Source organism: Mustelus asterias, chromosome X, assembly GCF_964213995.1.
Source record: "Mustelus asterias chromosome X, sMusAst1.hap1.1, whole genome shotgun sequence".
In the NCBI taxonomy this organism is placed as follows: domain Eukaryota; kingdom Metazoa; phylum Chordata; class Chondrichthyes; order Carcharhiniformes; family Triakidae; genus Mustelus; species Mustelus asterias.
Genome location: NC_135834.1, coordinates 14,478,631 through 14,494,805, shown reverse-complemented (window position 1 = coordinate 14,494,805; position 16,175 = coordinate 14,478,631). Strand labels below are relative to the sequence as shown.

At 43.7% G+C, this 16,175-nt stretch overlaps 1 protein-coding gene across 1 annotated transcript in view; it reads left to right on the top strand.

Moving 5' to 3' along the window:
* Nucleotides 1-16,175, top strand: part of LOC144481946 (electroneutral sodium bicarbonate exchanger 1-like) — a 122,438-nt gene that overhangs the window by 35,793 nt on the left and 70,470 nt on the right. The gene's annotated exons all lie outside the window — the stretch shown is intronic.

Genomic DNA, 16,175 nt, shown 5'->3' with positions numbered 1-16,175 from the left:
CTGAGTGTCTGATGGACACTTCCAGATGGGCACTGCCTGGCCATACACCTGACCATCTGGGGGCTTCAATGGCCTCTGATCCCCCCCAGCATGGCCATCATGCCAGGTCTCTGCTTGTGGAGACCAATACCGATTTTCACAAGGCTCGTGCTGTGCCCAAAGGCCGGAAGATCCTGTGCGCTGGGAGTTGAACGGGCTATGCATATTTAAATGCTACTTTAAATATATTAATTGGCCTTCTGCCCTTTCTGGGCCCAATCTAGTTCACGGTAGTAGAAAGGGAGTGGGATGTTTGCAAACTGTTTCACACTGGGCGCAAAATCAAATTTTAGGCCCGCATGCTATTTTTCCAGATCAGTGCAATCCGCACCAGGCACAGGGAGGTGGAAAAATCACCACCTACATATTTTTGGATACTTTGGGTAGCGGAGATTTATTCTTTCATCTGACTCACCTACTGTGCATCTGATGATCTGATTGACTGACTGGGGAACAGTGAAGGTGTGTCACTAAACAGATGAAATTGTTATTAAATATCATAATAATGCAGAGAAGTGAAATATAATAACCAAGAGAAAGGTCAGTTTATGAGCAGGTTATAGTCTGAATTCTAACTTCTTGTGTGACTTTTCCTTGTTGCTATGGAAACATTTTCAGTAACTTTCTCTTTGCAACACGAGTCTTGGAATACAAAGACAAAGATGACTCAGAAACCTAAACTGTTTATTTAATTTAAATGGAATAAAATGAAAATGTAATAAAATTCACTTCTAACAAAGTTTCATATTAAACTGCTTGAGGGGAAAAAGCAGCTTTATTTTTGTTCAAAACTTAAGGTGAAGAAATTACCAAGATTGGAAACGGTAGGAGAAACGAGATAGAGCAGCAAACAATGATTAGATGACACCAAGCTTAGAGTTTTAAAAACCTCAAAATTATAGGAAGAATGGAGAACTGAAGACCCAGACTCTGAGGAAGGGGTAAGTTTAAAGTGGCAAACTGATGAGGCTAAGTCTTAAAGGAGAGATGAAGAATATTTAGTTTTTCCAAATATCTACCTTTCAATAAAATGTTATTGTCATCTTTGTAGATGAGAAAAAAGCTTTGAGTAACATGACTTGTGAATGACAAAGTAGGAAATAACCAAAGAGAAAGGAGAAAAATAGACTTCAACAGTTAAAAAGAAGAAAATTGATTAGCTCAAATTGACTTTGTGCTGCCCACATCCCAAGAACAAATAGACAAACCTCAAGTTTACTCTTGCACGACCTGTGAGCAACCACACAAATTTCCTCTTTCTACTTAAATACTTGTGTATCTTTTCGTGCTTGCTAATTATTTGGATATTTTCTATTGTTTGATATTGACAAATCATATTTTACAAAATATTTTCCCTAATTTCAGTTTCTCTAACTGTATTCCAAATGATCACATTCCAACAAAATTATTTTTTTTCTTTCATGGGATGTGGGCATCACTGGCACGGCCAGCATTGATTGCCCATCCCTAATTACCCTTTGAACTGAGTGAGTTGTTAGGCTATTTCAGAGGGCAGTTAAGAGTCGGCTACATTATTGTGGGTACGTCATGGCCAGACCAAGTAAGGATGGCAGGTTTCCTTCTCTAAAGGGCATTCGTGACTCAGATGGGTTTTTACAGCAATTAGTGATAGTTTCAGAAGACTAGCTTTCAATTACAGATTGAGTAAATGTTTAAATTCCACCTGTTGACATGGTTAGACTTGAACCCATGTTCCTAGAGCATTAGCTGGGGCATCTGGATTACTAGTCCAGTGATATTGCCACTATACCACCATCTCCACCCAATCTGTCAATGTAGCCATCATACCTGTTCATCAGCCATTCCTACTATATATCCCCAACTATATATAATAACGTTTGGAACCTTGTTATCCATCTCAACAGCCAGTCACTTTAGCAATTCTTCCTCCCTACCCCCACCCCTTTTTGCCACTGTATTGAGTACACCAAGATCTAGATCTCGTTGGAATAAGTACCAAAGGACCAACTCTTACTCCCAGTGGGAAGCTTATGGGAGCAGGCAGAAATACTGCATTGAAGGGGTGGCACAGTGGTTAGCACTGCTGCCTCAGTGACCCGGGTTCAGTTCTGGCCTCAGGTGACTGTGTGGAGTCTGCATGTTCTCTCTGTGTCTGCATGGGTTTCCTCCGGGTGCTCCGGTTTCCTCCCATACTCCAAAGATGTGTGGGTTAGGTTGGTTGGCCAGGCCAAATTGACCCTTAGTGTCAGGGGATTAGCAGGGTAAATACGTGGGTTATGGGGTTAGGGTCTGGGTGGGAATGTGGTCGGTGCAGACTCGATGGACAAATGGCCTCCTTCTGCACTGTAGGTATTCTATTCTATTTTATTCTATTCTATATTCTATATATTCTATTCTATATTCTATTCTATATTCCTATTTTCTATTCTATTCTATATTATTCTATTCTATATTCTATTCTATGTCTTCCAAGTTTTAGCAGCTTTAACTGCGAGAATGGTGCCAGTCAATTGCTCACATGCTAGTTTTGCATCTCAAGGGAGAAAATTGAGCTGGATAAAAGCAAATTGAGCTACCTGGGGCCCACCTAGTGGAACCAGGAGACAATCATTTATCTTGGGTTAAAATAGAGCAGGGCAAGTTGGGTAGGAGTGTTATGCTAAGAGTCTCTGGGTGATAAGCAGTGCTGCTAAGGACAGTTTTTTAAAAAACAAACTGTATGCGGTGACTTTGCTAGCTTCCTATTGGATTTACCTGGTGGGCCAGTTCTTTGGGCACCCTGCTGAGGAGAAGGTTAAATGTATGTTGTACTAACGATGTTAGGTGTTGTGGGTTTTAAACAAAAAAAAAGCTGTGATTTGTAAACATTGATTCCAACTGACAACAGATTCATTGAAAGAAATGTTGCCTGTACAGAGTACAAGCTGAAAGTAAAACAGCAGCCTCTGCAACACACTAATGATGTCACCATCAAATCATGTGATCAGCTCTTAAAGCAACCTGCAACAACTTAAATATATAACATCCCTCCCTCTTCTGTGGTCATGACGACAAATTAGTACAATGTTATACATAGGATCAATACTACTTTAGACTTAGTACTATGCATCATTAATCATTATACACAGTTAATAAGAAAAGCAAAGTAAAAGTAAAGTTTATTTATTAGTCACAAGTAAGCCTTACATTAACACTGCAATGAAGTTACTGTGAAATTCCCCTAGTTGCCATAGTCTGGCGCCTGTTCGGGTCAATGCACCTAACCAGCATGTCTTTCAGAATGTGGGAAGAAACCGGAGCACCCGAAGGAAACCCACGCAGACACGGAGAATGTGTGGAGTCTGCACAGACAGTGACCCAAGCCGGGAATCGAACCCGGGTCCCTGGCGCTGAGAGGCAGCAGTGCTAACCACTGTACCACCATGCCGCATAAGTCAATCAAGAGGAATTCTATTCCTCTTTAATTGTATACGACATTTTAGAATTGGCTGTCCTTGATCCTAGAAGTATGATTTGGAACTTTAGTCGACACTTCTTCTCTTGGAACTAATTCTGCATCATTTTCACGTGGTATAGTAGCGGAGACATCAGGCAATTCAGATACTACAACTAAGTCTTCTGTAGTAGTATTCACATCACTTGGAACCAAAGAAGTTGATGCATCTGGAGATGTAACTGAAAAATCATTTTGAGATGACAACAATTGGTCAGCATAGAGTCACCAAACTAGTTCATCTTCGGTTTAAACCATGTAAGTAATTGGACCTGTTATTGTTAAAACAATGGCTGGTACCCATTTCTCACTTGTGGCATAATTACGCGCTAACACTTGACCTCCTTGTTGAAGTGAGCGTTGTTTTGCCCTCACTTCTCGTCTAGCAACTTCAGATTGTTGTTGATGCTCTACTATCTCTGATGTTTCTGGAAGTAATAACAAATCAAACGTAGTTCTCAACTTTCTCTTTAAGAGTGGTAATGCAGGTGAACTTTGGATAGGCGCATGAGTAGTGTTTCTGTAAGATGCCATAAAGCTATTCACGTGACGTAATAATGAACCTTGCTCTTTTGAAGCTTTTAAAGAATGTTTCAAGGATTGTACAAATCTTTCACCTAATCCATTGGCTGATGGATGAGATTTTTATATGCTGAATACCATTTACTTTGAGATCCTCAAATTCTTGTGAAGTAAACTGTGAACCATTATCACTAACAATCTGTTCCGGTTCACCAAATCTTGCAAAGATTTTTCAATGGTTTGATCTATTGTAGTAGATCTTCTGGTCACTGGCCACTCTCAACAATTATGACTAAGAACATGTAACCCTCAAACAGACCAGCAAAATCTACATGCAATCATTGCCACGGCATTTGCGGCCATTCCCAAGGGTGTATAGGAGATAATGGTGGTATATTTCTTCATGCACAGGATTGACATAATCCCACTTTTTCCTCTATCTGAGCATCCAGACCTGGCCACCAAAAATAACTAGGTGCTAATTCCTTCATTGGGATGATACCAGGATGCCATGTAGTTGCTGAAGAACTCTTCCAGACAGACTAGGAGGAATGATCATTCTGATTCCCCATAATAAACGCCCACCGTCGTAGGTTAACTCGAGCTTTCTTGATGTACATGGTTTTTCAATAGCACATCCATCATCTTCCCCATCATGGGATCATTTCTGGTATGTTTTTGAACTTGTCACAGACAAATGATCTACTAGTGAAAAATAAAGAATATTAGCAAAACTAGTTGGTGGCATCTGCTCAATAGGTAAAGGTAAGCGTGATATTGCATCAGCATTAACATGACACTCTGACAAAACTTTATACTGTAGACGTGTGCAGATAAGATCAGTAACCATCTTTGCAATTGGCTAGCAGCTTATGATGGTATGCCTTTATATGGCCCAAAAATAGTAGTTAAGGGTTGACTATCAGTCAATAATGTGAAATGATGGCCATATAAATAATAACTTTGTATGCCAAATATTATACTCAATGCTTTGTTTTCTCACTGAGCATAGTTAAATTCAGTACGCAAAGCGAAAGCTGTTGGTTGTTGTTCTTCCCAAGGCATAATATGTGAACTACTGCTCCTACTCCATAAGGTGAACCGTTGTAAGCAAGCAGTGATGGTAGCTTTGGATTAAAATGAATCAATACTTCAGACTTCTACAAAGCATCTTTGACATCCTTATATGCTTTCTCGCATTCTGTTGTCTGGTCCCATGACTGCTTCCACACGCAGCGACATTATTGCAGCCATTGTATAATTTACTAAGTTCGGAACAAATTTTCCACAACACTTTAATCCTAGAAAGGACCTCAATTGCAACCAATTCATTGGATGTGGCGCTTCTAATATAGCTTCCATCTTTTTAGGTGCTCTAAGAAGGCTTTATCAATAACGTGTCCCAAATACTAGACTGACGTCTTTCAGTTTAAGTTTATTTATTAGCGTCACAAGTAGGCTTATATTAACACTGCAGTGAAGTTACTGTGAAAATCCCCTAGTTGCCACACTCCGCACCTGTTTGGGTACACTGAGGGAGAATTTAGCATGGCCAATGCACCTAACCAGCACGCCTTTCAGACTGTGGGAGGAAACCGGAGCACCCGGAGGGAACCCATGCAGACATGGGGAGAACATGCAGACTCCACACAGTCACCCAAACCAGGAATCGAACTTGGGTCCCTGGTGGTGTGAAGCTGGAAAAGGTCACACTTTTCTTTCTTGATAGCAGACCATGTGCTTGAAGATGTTTCGATGTTGCTTGTAAATTATTTAAATGCTCCTGTTCACTGGACCCTGTAATTAGAATATCATCCAGGTAACCTTGTACACAAGAGAGACCACTTAAAAAAAATCTGATCCATTGATCTTTGGAATAGGGCTGATGTGAATGTTATTCCAAAAAGCAATCTTTTATAACGAAAAAGACCTTTATAGATTATGATGGTAAGAAATGCTTATGATTCAGTGGCTACATTCATCTGTAAACATGCTTGTGAAAGGTTAATCTTGTCGAATTTTTGCCCACCTGATAACCCAGCAAACAAATCTTCAATTGAAGGAAGTGGATACTGATCACATAACACTGGATTAATGGTTGTTTTAAAACCACCACAAATACAAAGTGAACCACCTGGTTTCATGACGGGTACGATAGGGGTAGCCCAGTCACTCATTATAACTGGCTCTAACACATCAGTGTTAACCAGTTGCACTAATTCTTCTTCAAACTTGGGATGAATTGCAGATTGCACCTCTTAAGTCATCGTAAGTTTTCATTCCTGGATTCGTTGGACGAATCAATTTCTGGAGCAAGTTCAAGGTTTTACTTATTGTACCAAGAAAAGCTGGTACGAGCAACTCGTTTACAATTTGATTCACTTGTACAAAATACTGAAAATGCTCAGCATAGTAATTCCATGATTCATTTTCTTCATTGAAAGGCCCCATGGGTGCTAATTTCTCTTGCAGGCACTAGTGCCTGCTCAGTATATTATTTTTACTGTCTTCCCAGTACTTGCCTGGAGACCATTGCCTGGATGTATTTTTTGTTTCAAACAACCCCAACCATAGAGCAAAGCATCCCTTCTTTTCAAATATGCCAGATTCTGCCTGGAATCTCGCCCTTCTCTGATTGGAAAAACCCCTCTTTTAAACCCAGAAAGAGCTTTTTTCTTTCTTGTCCTCCCTGCACTGGCACTTCAATCTTCAATCCTATTGTTGCTTCTCCCCAGCCTTCTAATATTCGAAGTGTGAGGACAACATCATCTTTCCTCTACATGGAATCTTTTCTCCATGCTCTCAATAAAACAAAATCCCAACTCGTCGCCAATTTTCTTTTTGCATAATGTCCTATGTTAGGGGTTGTGGGTTTTAAACGAAAAATAAGCTATGATTTGTAGACATAGATTCAAATTAACAACACATTTAAAACAAACTGAAAATAAAAGAGCAGCCTCTGCAACACACTAATGACACCACCATCAAATCATGTGATTAACTCTTAAAGCAACCTGCAACCACTTAAATGTATAACATATGTCATGGATCCTCAATTTATATTTACAACAACAAAATATATATAGTGTCTTTAATGTCATGAAATTTCCCAAGGTATTTCACGGGAGCATTATAACACAAAGCATGACACTGAGCTACCTAAGAAGACATTAGGTCAGCTGATCAAAAGCTCAGTTTAAAAGGTATGTTGCAAGCAGTGTCTCAAAGGAGGAAAGCGAGGTGGAGAGGTGTAGGGATGGAATTCCAGAACTTGGGGCCTCAGAAACTGAAGGCATGGTCACCAATTGTGGAGCATTTATAACTGGCGCTATGCACAACAGACCAAAGTAGAGGAGCACAGATTGGAGGGTTGTGGGGCTGGAGGAGATTAGAGGTGGGGATGAATCCAGTAGAAGCAACATCCTCCCCATGAACTAACAGCATTAAAATTGGAAATTGGTGAGACTGGATTGGAAAATGGAGCACTTCATTTTAACTGTTCTCCTGCTCAGTGCCTGCCAATCAGGGAGACCTGAAACATTCTCTCATTTGCTAAACAAATCCTCTAATTTCTTTGTTTTTTCTTGCCAACTTTAATGATGTCTTTCATGCCCTTTGCCTGGGTTTCTTGATTAAGGTGCATTGGAACAGCTCTCGGGAGAATGTGCTCCTTCCATTTGGCTATTTACATACAGGAGGCAGTTTCTCACTAGTCAGCACAAACATTTTCTTTTTTTAAAATGCAGTTCCCGATGTGTGAACATTCATATTGAAACTAATTCAATAATTGCGTAACATTTTTCATCAGGATAAATATGTGGGGGTAGGGCCTGGGTGGGATTGTGGTCGGTGCAGACTCGATGGGCCGAATGGCCTCCTTCTGCACTGTAGGGTTTCTATGATTTCTATGATTTCTAGGATAGAAAGTAAGAATGCATGCAATTTTTAGACAATGTTGTTTATAGATGAATCTCTTGGTAATTATCAGTTAAAATGTATTATCTCCACATTTGCAGATGATACAAAGTTGGGTGGGAGGGTGAGCTCTGAGGAGGATGCAGATGAGTGTAAATTGAGAGAGATGGATACTCAACGGCACCTTGGAGTCCTCGTGCATCAGTCGCTGAAAGTAAGCGCACAGGTACAGCAAGCTGTCAACAAGGCAAACGGTATGTTGGCCTTCATAGCGAGAGGATTTGAGTATAGGGATAGGGATGTTTTACTGCAATTGTGTAGGACGTTGGTGAGGCCACATCTGGAATATTGTGTGTAGTTTTGGTGTCCTTATCTGAGGAAGGATGTCCTTGCTATAGAGGGAATCCAGCAAAGGTTTACCAGGCTGATTCCTGGGATGGCAGATCTGTCATATGAGGAGATTCTAAGTCGGTTAGGATTATATTCACTGGAGTTTAGAAGAGAGAGAGGGAGATCTCATAGAAACTTATAAAATTCTAACCGGGTTAGAGAGAGTAGATTCAGAAAGAATGTTCCCAATGGTGGGGGAGTCCAGAACTAGGGAGTCATTGTTTGAAGATAAGGGGTAAACCTTTTAGGACGAAGGTGAGGAGAAATTTCTTCACCCAGAGGGTGGTGAATGTGTGGAATTCACTCCCACAGAAAGTAGTTGAGGCCAAAACGTTGTGTGATTTCAAGAAGAAATTAGATATAGCTCTTGGAGCTAAAGCGATCAAGGGATATGGGAGGAAGGGGGGATCAGGATATTGAATTTGATGATAATGAATGGCGGAGCAGGCTCAAAGGGCCGAATGGCCTACTCCTGCTTCTAGTTTCTATGTTTCTATATTTCTAAAATTCTCTGTGCCTTCCTTTTGAAAATCGTTTGAATTTTAATTGATGGAATTAGTTATGCAGCAATTTGATCCAAGATAAATAATCATATTGATTAGTTGGTGTCTATGCATAATGTCTTGGGGAAACACTACCCACGCAGTTTTCCAGTTCCAATAGCTTTCTTCTTATAGCCTTGCCAATTATTAGATCTAGCACTCCATCACAAGCAAATTAATTATATAACATTTGACAAGTGTATTTTGAAACCTTGCAATGCTCATCTGCATTAAATATTTCTGCAATATTACCTCTTCTGGGAATAGACTTAGATTAACCTGATGATGCAGGAAAGGGCATGTAAGATTAAATATTTAATGCAATTTGATGGTCGAGTGTAAACGTTGATGAGGTGCTGAACCCAGTCTAGCAGAAAGGTTCAATTTCTTTGACCTGTATTTATAAACGTGGGAAGGAATCATCTGTTCTGAAATGTTCACCATTTCCTTAATACATAACTAGTGACCATGTGAGATCCTCCTGCAAGACTACCGATGGCACTAATGCAAAAAGATCACAGGAAACCTTGACTTAATCCACAGTTGAATTAAATCTCTACTCATTTAATGTAAAGATTTCTGAGAATGGCTCCAGGAATGAGAGACTTAAGGTAAGTGGATAGAATGGTGAAGCTGAAATTGGTCTCTGTAGAGAAGAGAAGGTTGAGAGGAGATTTGAAAGAGGTGTTCAAAATTGAGGGGTCTGGACAGAGTAGAGAGAAACTGTTCTTGTTGATGGAAGGGTCAAGAACCAGAGGGCAAAAGAACCAATAGATAAAGTCGCCATAGTTCCAGGTGACGATAGGTTGGTGCTGATTTAACCTGGGATCACCACACGGGTGAGGTTGAGAAGGCAAGGCATTTATGAATAACTTCAGATGTTACAGGAATTGAACCCACGCTGTTGGCGTCACTCTGCATCACTAACCAGCCGCCCAGCCAACTGAGCTAAATCTTAGTGTGTGTAATAGTGGCTGTGATTATCCTGAATTGGAACTAAGTGCCCATGTTAGCAGCAAAACACGAGGGTTCCCCACTGGCGTGGCAGCATCTGTCAGGTGGGATTCACCCACCTGAAAGTTGCTAATCAACTCATCTCTGGGAACCCACTGGCCAGCCCTGCTGTTCAGAGATCGGGATGCTCTTTTTAAAGGGTGTCCTGATCTCCGTGCTCAGAGATAGGCCCCCTCCATCCAAAAATGAGATTGTGCCCCCCAATGACCAGGGATGTACCACCAACTGCTCACCAAAGAGGGGCATCCTCCAATGCACAAATAACAGGTAACCCCCGTTCCCCCCACACCACTTAGACATGAGGGTGACACCCCCCCCCCCCTCCCCTCAATCCCACTCACCCTTCAGACTCCCACGCATCAACTTTTCCCCCTCAGGCCCCCCCCTTCCCCCTCACACCCCCGCCCAGTCCCCCATCCCCCTCAGACACCCTCGCCTAGTCCCCCTTCTCCCTCAAACCCCCCACAGCCTCCCTTCCCCATCAGACCCCCACTCAGTCCCCCCCCTTCAGGCCAGGTGCCGTGGCAATGACAACAGTGCACTGCTCCCTGACACTCTGGCACTGGCACCCTGGTCTGGTGCCTTGAAACCCGAGGGGGGGGGGTGTGGTCAAGGAGGTAGGTCCAGTGGTCATTTGCCCCATGGCCACTGCCAGGCTGCGGAGGAAAGGTTCCTCAAGGGTCCTGGGTTTTGGTGGGCTCTGGCTAGGGGAAAGGGTTTGACCTCCCCCGGGATGAGGGTTTTGTGGCTGTACTGCCCTTTCTAGACCTGGCAGACCTGAAGATCGCCTCTGGCATGGTGATTTCAAGCAGCTCTGTGATCAACATTTGCATTCCTGCCTGTCAGCTGTGAAAATTCTGAAGTGGCCAGATCACTTTAATCTCCATGCCCCCTGGTCACTTGCTAGGATTTTGCACATCATTCTGCAGCAGAAACTTTCTTTTCCTTCCTGTCAGAAACTGCAGGCATGAGCAGACCCCTTCAAAGCCCTCTGACAGTGAGGAGATGTCAATTTCACCTGGGTTTGGGGGGGGGGGGTCCATTCTGCACAGTTGTGCATTCAGCCCCAATGGATTTACACAGCTTAGATTTGATGTTTCCAGAGATTCCTAGTAAGCTGAAACCTGTGAAACCCTCTCCATTCCATTGGAAACCTTTCATTTCTGTTAATTTTAATGTGCCGTGCTTTGTAAAAGACCTCCGTCAACGGCTTAATGGCTTCCTAATCATTCTCCAGTCAGCTGTGTTTATTTTCATATCCCTTCATGCATGATTGCATCTCAAGTATCTCTGTTGATCCTAATCACAATATTTACAATGATTCTAAGCCTGATCGACAGCTGTGGTTTTTTCAAAAGGAGTAAGTAGCTTGCAAAAGCTTATTCCTTTTTGAAGTGACAAGTAACATTTGCGCCACACAAATACTAGGCAATGACCATCTCTACAAGAGAGGATCTAACCATCACTGCTTCACATTCAATGGCATTACCATCACTGAATCCCCCACAATCAACATCCTGGGAGTTACCACTGACCAGAAACTGAACTGGACTAGCCATGTAAATACTGTGGCTACCAGAGCAGGTCAAAGGCTAGGAATCCTGTGACAAGTAACTCACCACCTGACTCCCCAAAGCCTGTCCACCATCTACAAGGCACAAGTCAGGAGTGTGATGGAATTCTCCCCACTTGCCTGGATGGGTGCAGCTCCAACAACACTTGAGAAGCTCGACACCATCCAGGACAAGGCAGCCCGCTTGATTGGCAATGCATCCATAAACATTCACTCCCTCCACTACTGATATACAGTAGAAGCAGTGTGTACCATCTCCAAGATACACTGCAGGAACTCTCCAAGGTTTCTTTGAAAGCACCTCCTAAAAGCACGACCACTAGAAGGACAAGGGCAGCAGACACACGGGAACACCACCACCTGGAGGCTTCTCCTCCAAGTGACTCACCTTCGTGACCTGGAAATATATCGCTGTTGCTTCACTGTCGCTGGGTCAAAATCCTGGAACTCTCTCCCTAACAGAACGGTGGGTGTACCTACACTTTAGGGACTGGACTGCAAAGTTCAAGAAGGCAGCACACCACCAACTTCAGAAGGGCAACTAGGGATGCGCAATAAATGCTGGCCTAGCCAGCAAACACCACATCCTGTAAATTAATTTTTCAAACCATCGTTCAAAAATGTGGAATTCCAATGCAATGGATGGAGAGGAATTTGATTTGCTGTGAACTTTGGAGGAATTAATCTGAAACCTAAACCAAATCTGAATTTGATGGTTTTTAAAACATTTTGATTGTAGTTAAAGGTATCCTTGTAGAATTAATTTATTCGATAAAATGTGTCATTCAGATTTAAACCGAAACATTTTTTTACGCATTTCAAAATTGCAACACCCTACACCTACACCAGCCATTCTCATCTTATACTTGGTGTGTAAGTTAACCACTGATTTTGGAAGAATTGTTTGAGGCCTCAAAGGTTGACTTATACACCGTAATCTACGGTAACTCGTGCTCTTTAGCTGCTGTCCTTTTTCCACCGGTGCCCATCGAAACATGACAGCCAGAGTAAACTCTGCTCTTGTGTTGTATGCCATTTAAGTTCATGGAGAATGCCAGGTAGGGCTGTGTTCAAGAAAGGAAAAAAGGTAATGCCAACTCTCACACATCTCGCCTTGTGACTGCTATGTGAGTTGTGCTGCTGCATTTGATAGAATTTAGGACGTTTCATGGTATAAATGTTCACCAACATTAGCAATTCACAAGTCTTAATTTTCCAAACATTGTTATGATTTCTGTGAATGTTAAAGGGAAATTCAGCGATACAGCTCAAAACCCAAAAGGTCAGAAGGATTGTGAGGCCCTGCTTTCACGGTCTGCATTCATTCTGAAATTCAAGATCAAGTGAGTGTGTGCACCTCTGCTCTGAGAGATTTCTGTCCTTTCAGAGCTTGCTTTAGAACACCTGCGTTACAGTTTGACAGGTGTACTGCCCCAGTCAAACTCCCCTCATGCGATTTCCCAGCAATTCTTTGAAAGAAGCACGCCACAAGATTATATGATTTTAAAAATAAACTTTGTGTGCATGTATAATATAAATATAAACAAAGTAAACACTACTAACTTAACACCATAGTTTGTCAAGATTTAGAGTACAAGTTCACCTTTTACTGCCTAATTCTACTCAAGAATTTCATAAGACATTGAGATCTTGAGGGTTCATTCATTTTGGAATTCAAACCAAGTCTGCACAACTCTCCAGAATTAACTTGGAGCTCTCCTCAGTGTTGCAGCTATTCAACAAGGTATGATATTTTGTGGGATCGCTTCCATTAGCTTTTGGCAGTGATTCTCCCACTTTGGACTTCTCAGCTCAAGTTTGGGCCTCACTGTCATTGTGCACAAGGATTTAAAAATTAGGAACATCCTTGGTTCCAAATGGCCTCTGCACTTATCCTTGCTTTCAAAACAGATACTGATTGCTTTACAGATCCTAGCAGATTTCTCTCTTGCTCTCTATCTCTCTCACATTTTCTCTCACACTCCAATGACACTCTAGTTTAAGCCTCCCTACAATAGTAACAAATGCCCCTGCAAGGATATTGGTCCTGGCCCTGCTGGGGTGCAGCCCATCCAGTTTGCACAAGTCCCACCTTCCCCAGAATCAGTCCCAATGCCCCAGGAATCTAAATCCCTCCCACATACACCATCTCTCCAGCCACACATTCATCCGGTCTATTCTTGCTTGCGGTAACATCTAGCACTGGAAGCAGTCCTGTGATTACCAGCTTTGAGGTCCTGCTTTTTAATTTATTTCCCAGCTCCCAATATTCTGCTTGCTGGATCTCTTCCCTCTTTTTACCTATATCAATGGTATTGACATGGACTACAGCCTCTGGCTGTTCACCCTCCCCCTTCAGAATGTCCTGCAGCTGCTCATTGACATCGTTGATCCCGGGGAAGTAACATATCATCTTGATATCATGTCTGTGGCCTCAGAAATGTCAATCTGTTCCCCTTATGATTGAATCCCCTATCGCTTTTGCTCTGCCTCTTTTTTTTTTTCTCTCCCAGATGAGTAACTTGGGGTGTCACGTACTTTGCTCTCGCTGCATTCCCCTCGTGCTGCTTTTTATTTTTTCATCTACCTCCTTCTCCAGCTGCTGCTAACTGCTTGTCCCAGGGTGGTCCTCTTGCACTCTCCTCTAGGTGCTGCTAGCTACCTGGCTCGGCTCTTCCTTTTGCCCGCTTCTTTAGGTGCTGCTGACTTCCTGGCTTGGCGTCCTCTTCTCGCCCGCTCCCCTACAGTCTTTCCATCTCACTCTCACACTCTCTCTCATACACACTCTGTATCACACTCTTTTACATACACACACTCCCACATACACATTATGCCACTTTCTCAAACTCCTGATCCCTCACATACTCTCTTGTCAGACACACACTCTCACTGTCACACTCTTGCACTCCCTCTCTCATACATACCCTCACTGTCTCATTTTTGCTCTCCATCACACTCTCATGCTCTCTCTCACCTGCTCTCTCTCTCGCACTCACACATTGGGCAGGATTCTCTGCCTGTTCGCACCAGCGGGATTCTCTGGTCCTACCAGAAGCGCACCCCCACCCACAGATCTGGCGGCGTGAGGTGGCTTCAATGGGAAATCCCATTGACAGCGGCACGACCAGGGAATCCCACCGCCAGCGAACAGCACGCCATCTCCCACTGCTGAGAAACATGCGGCTGGTAGGCTGGCAAATCTGGCCAATTCTCTCATGCTCTGTCACATATACACACACGCACAGTCTTGTGCACTCTCTCACATGCCCTCTGTCCCTTTCCCTCATTCGTTCTCACGCTCGCGCTGACACATGGGGCGATTTTACCATCGTGTTGCGCCCATTTTCAGGTGCGACGTGGGGGTAAAGTGCTTAGCGCAATTGGCACTGGTTTTCGCAACCTGTGCCATTTTGAGCGCTAGAAATGGGCGAGAGGTAGGTTAATGAATTGAAATTTATTTAAATGGTGTTTAACATCTGCGGCACTCAATCGTCCGTGTTCGCCCTCTTTTATGACCTCACCGGGAAAGATTCTCGCTGGTCAGGAATAGACATGCTCCCCATGAATGGGGAGCACTCAACTTGACCTTGCTGGTGGAACTGGAGGCCATTGAGGGCACCAGAGGGCAAGGGGGGCATGTCCCTTAGGCAGTGCCAGACTGGCATTGCCACCCTGGTGCCTGGACAATGCCCACTGGGCGCCTGGACATTGCAAGGGGGCAGAGCTGATGGGGAAGGGGCCAGTGGGGCAGGGCTAATGGGGGGAGGGGGCCAGTTGCCACTTTGCAGCGATCAGTGGAGGGCGCGAGGGAGAGGGGGCCCGCTGTAACTCTGCAGCAATTGGTGGGGGGAGAGCAGCGGAGCCGCAATTGGTGGGGGAGGGAGAGAGTCCATGGTCGGCGGGGGCTGTATCTCGGGCTACGGGTCCCTGCGATGGTCGGGGGAGGTGGTGGGAGCTGCTTCAAGCTGCCTGCACTAACAGGGGCCTGACAGTGCTCTTTTCTGTCAGACCCCTACTACTGCTAATGCGCACGTGCAGCATCAGAGGCCTGCACATGTGTACTACCTCCCTCTGCAGGCTTTCGGGCACGTGAAGCCCCATGCACAGACTTCTGCAGCGAGCAACAGTCTCGCTCAGAATTTTGCAGGCGGAGTGCGTATGGGGGAGCCTGAAAACACGCCCCAAAGACGGATCTGAAACTCTCCCAGTTTCAAGTCCACCCAACACTTAGACAAAAAATGGTAAAATTGCCCCCACACTCCCGCTCTCTCTCTCTCGTACTTTTACACTCTGTCACAATCTCCCCCTCTCACTCTCTATCTCTTGCGCTCTCGCTCTCTCACACTGTCTCACTCTCTCTCACACTGTCTCTCTTGGTCCCACTCACTCTCAGACTCTCTGTCTCCGTCGCTGTCTCTCTCTTGTTCGTTCTCGCACTCCTCTTCACACACACTCTCACACACAGTCTCACTCCCGCTCAATATCTCACTGTCGCTCTTATTCTCGCTCTCTTTCTTACTCATTCTCTCGTACTCTTTTTTTTTTCTCTCTTTCCTCCCCTCCTTCTGCAAGATAAATGTTGACTGTCTCCGGTGAGCAAATGCACACAGATCAATTAAGACATAAGGAACCTCCATAACCAACACAGCCCATCTTCATGGCAACATGACATACTTGGGAAGGTCCAAACAGAAACATAAACCAA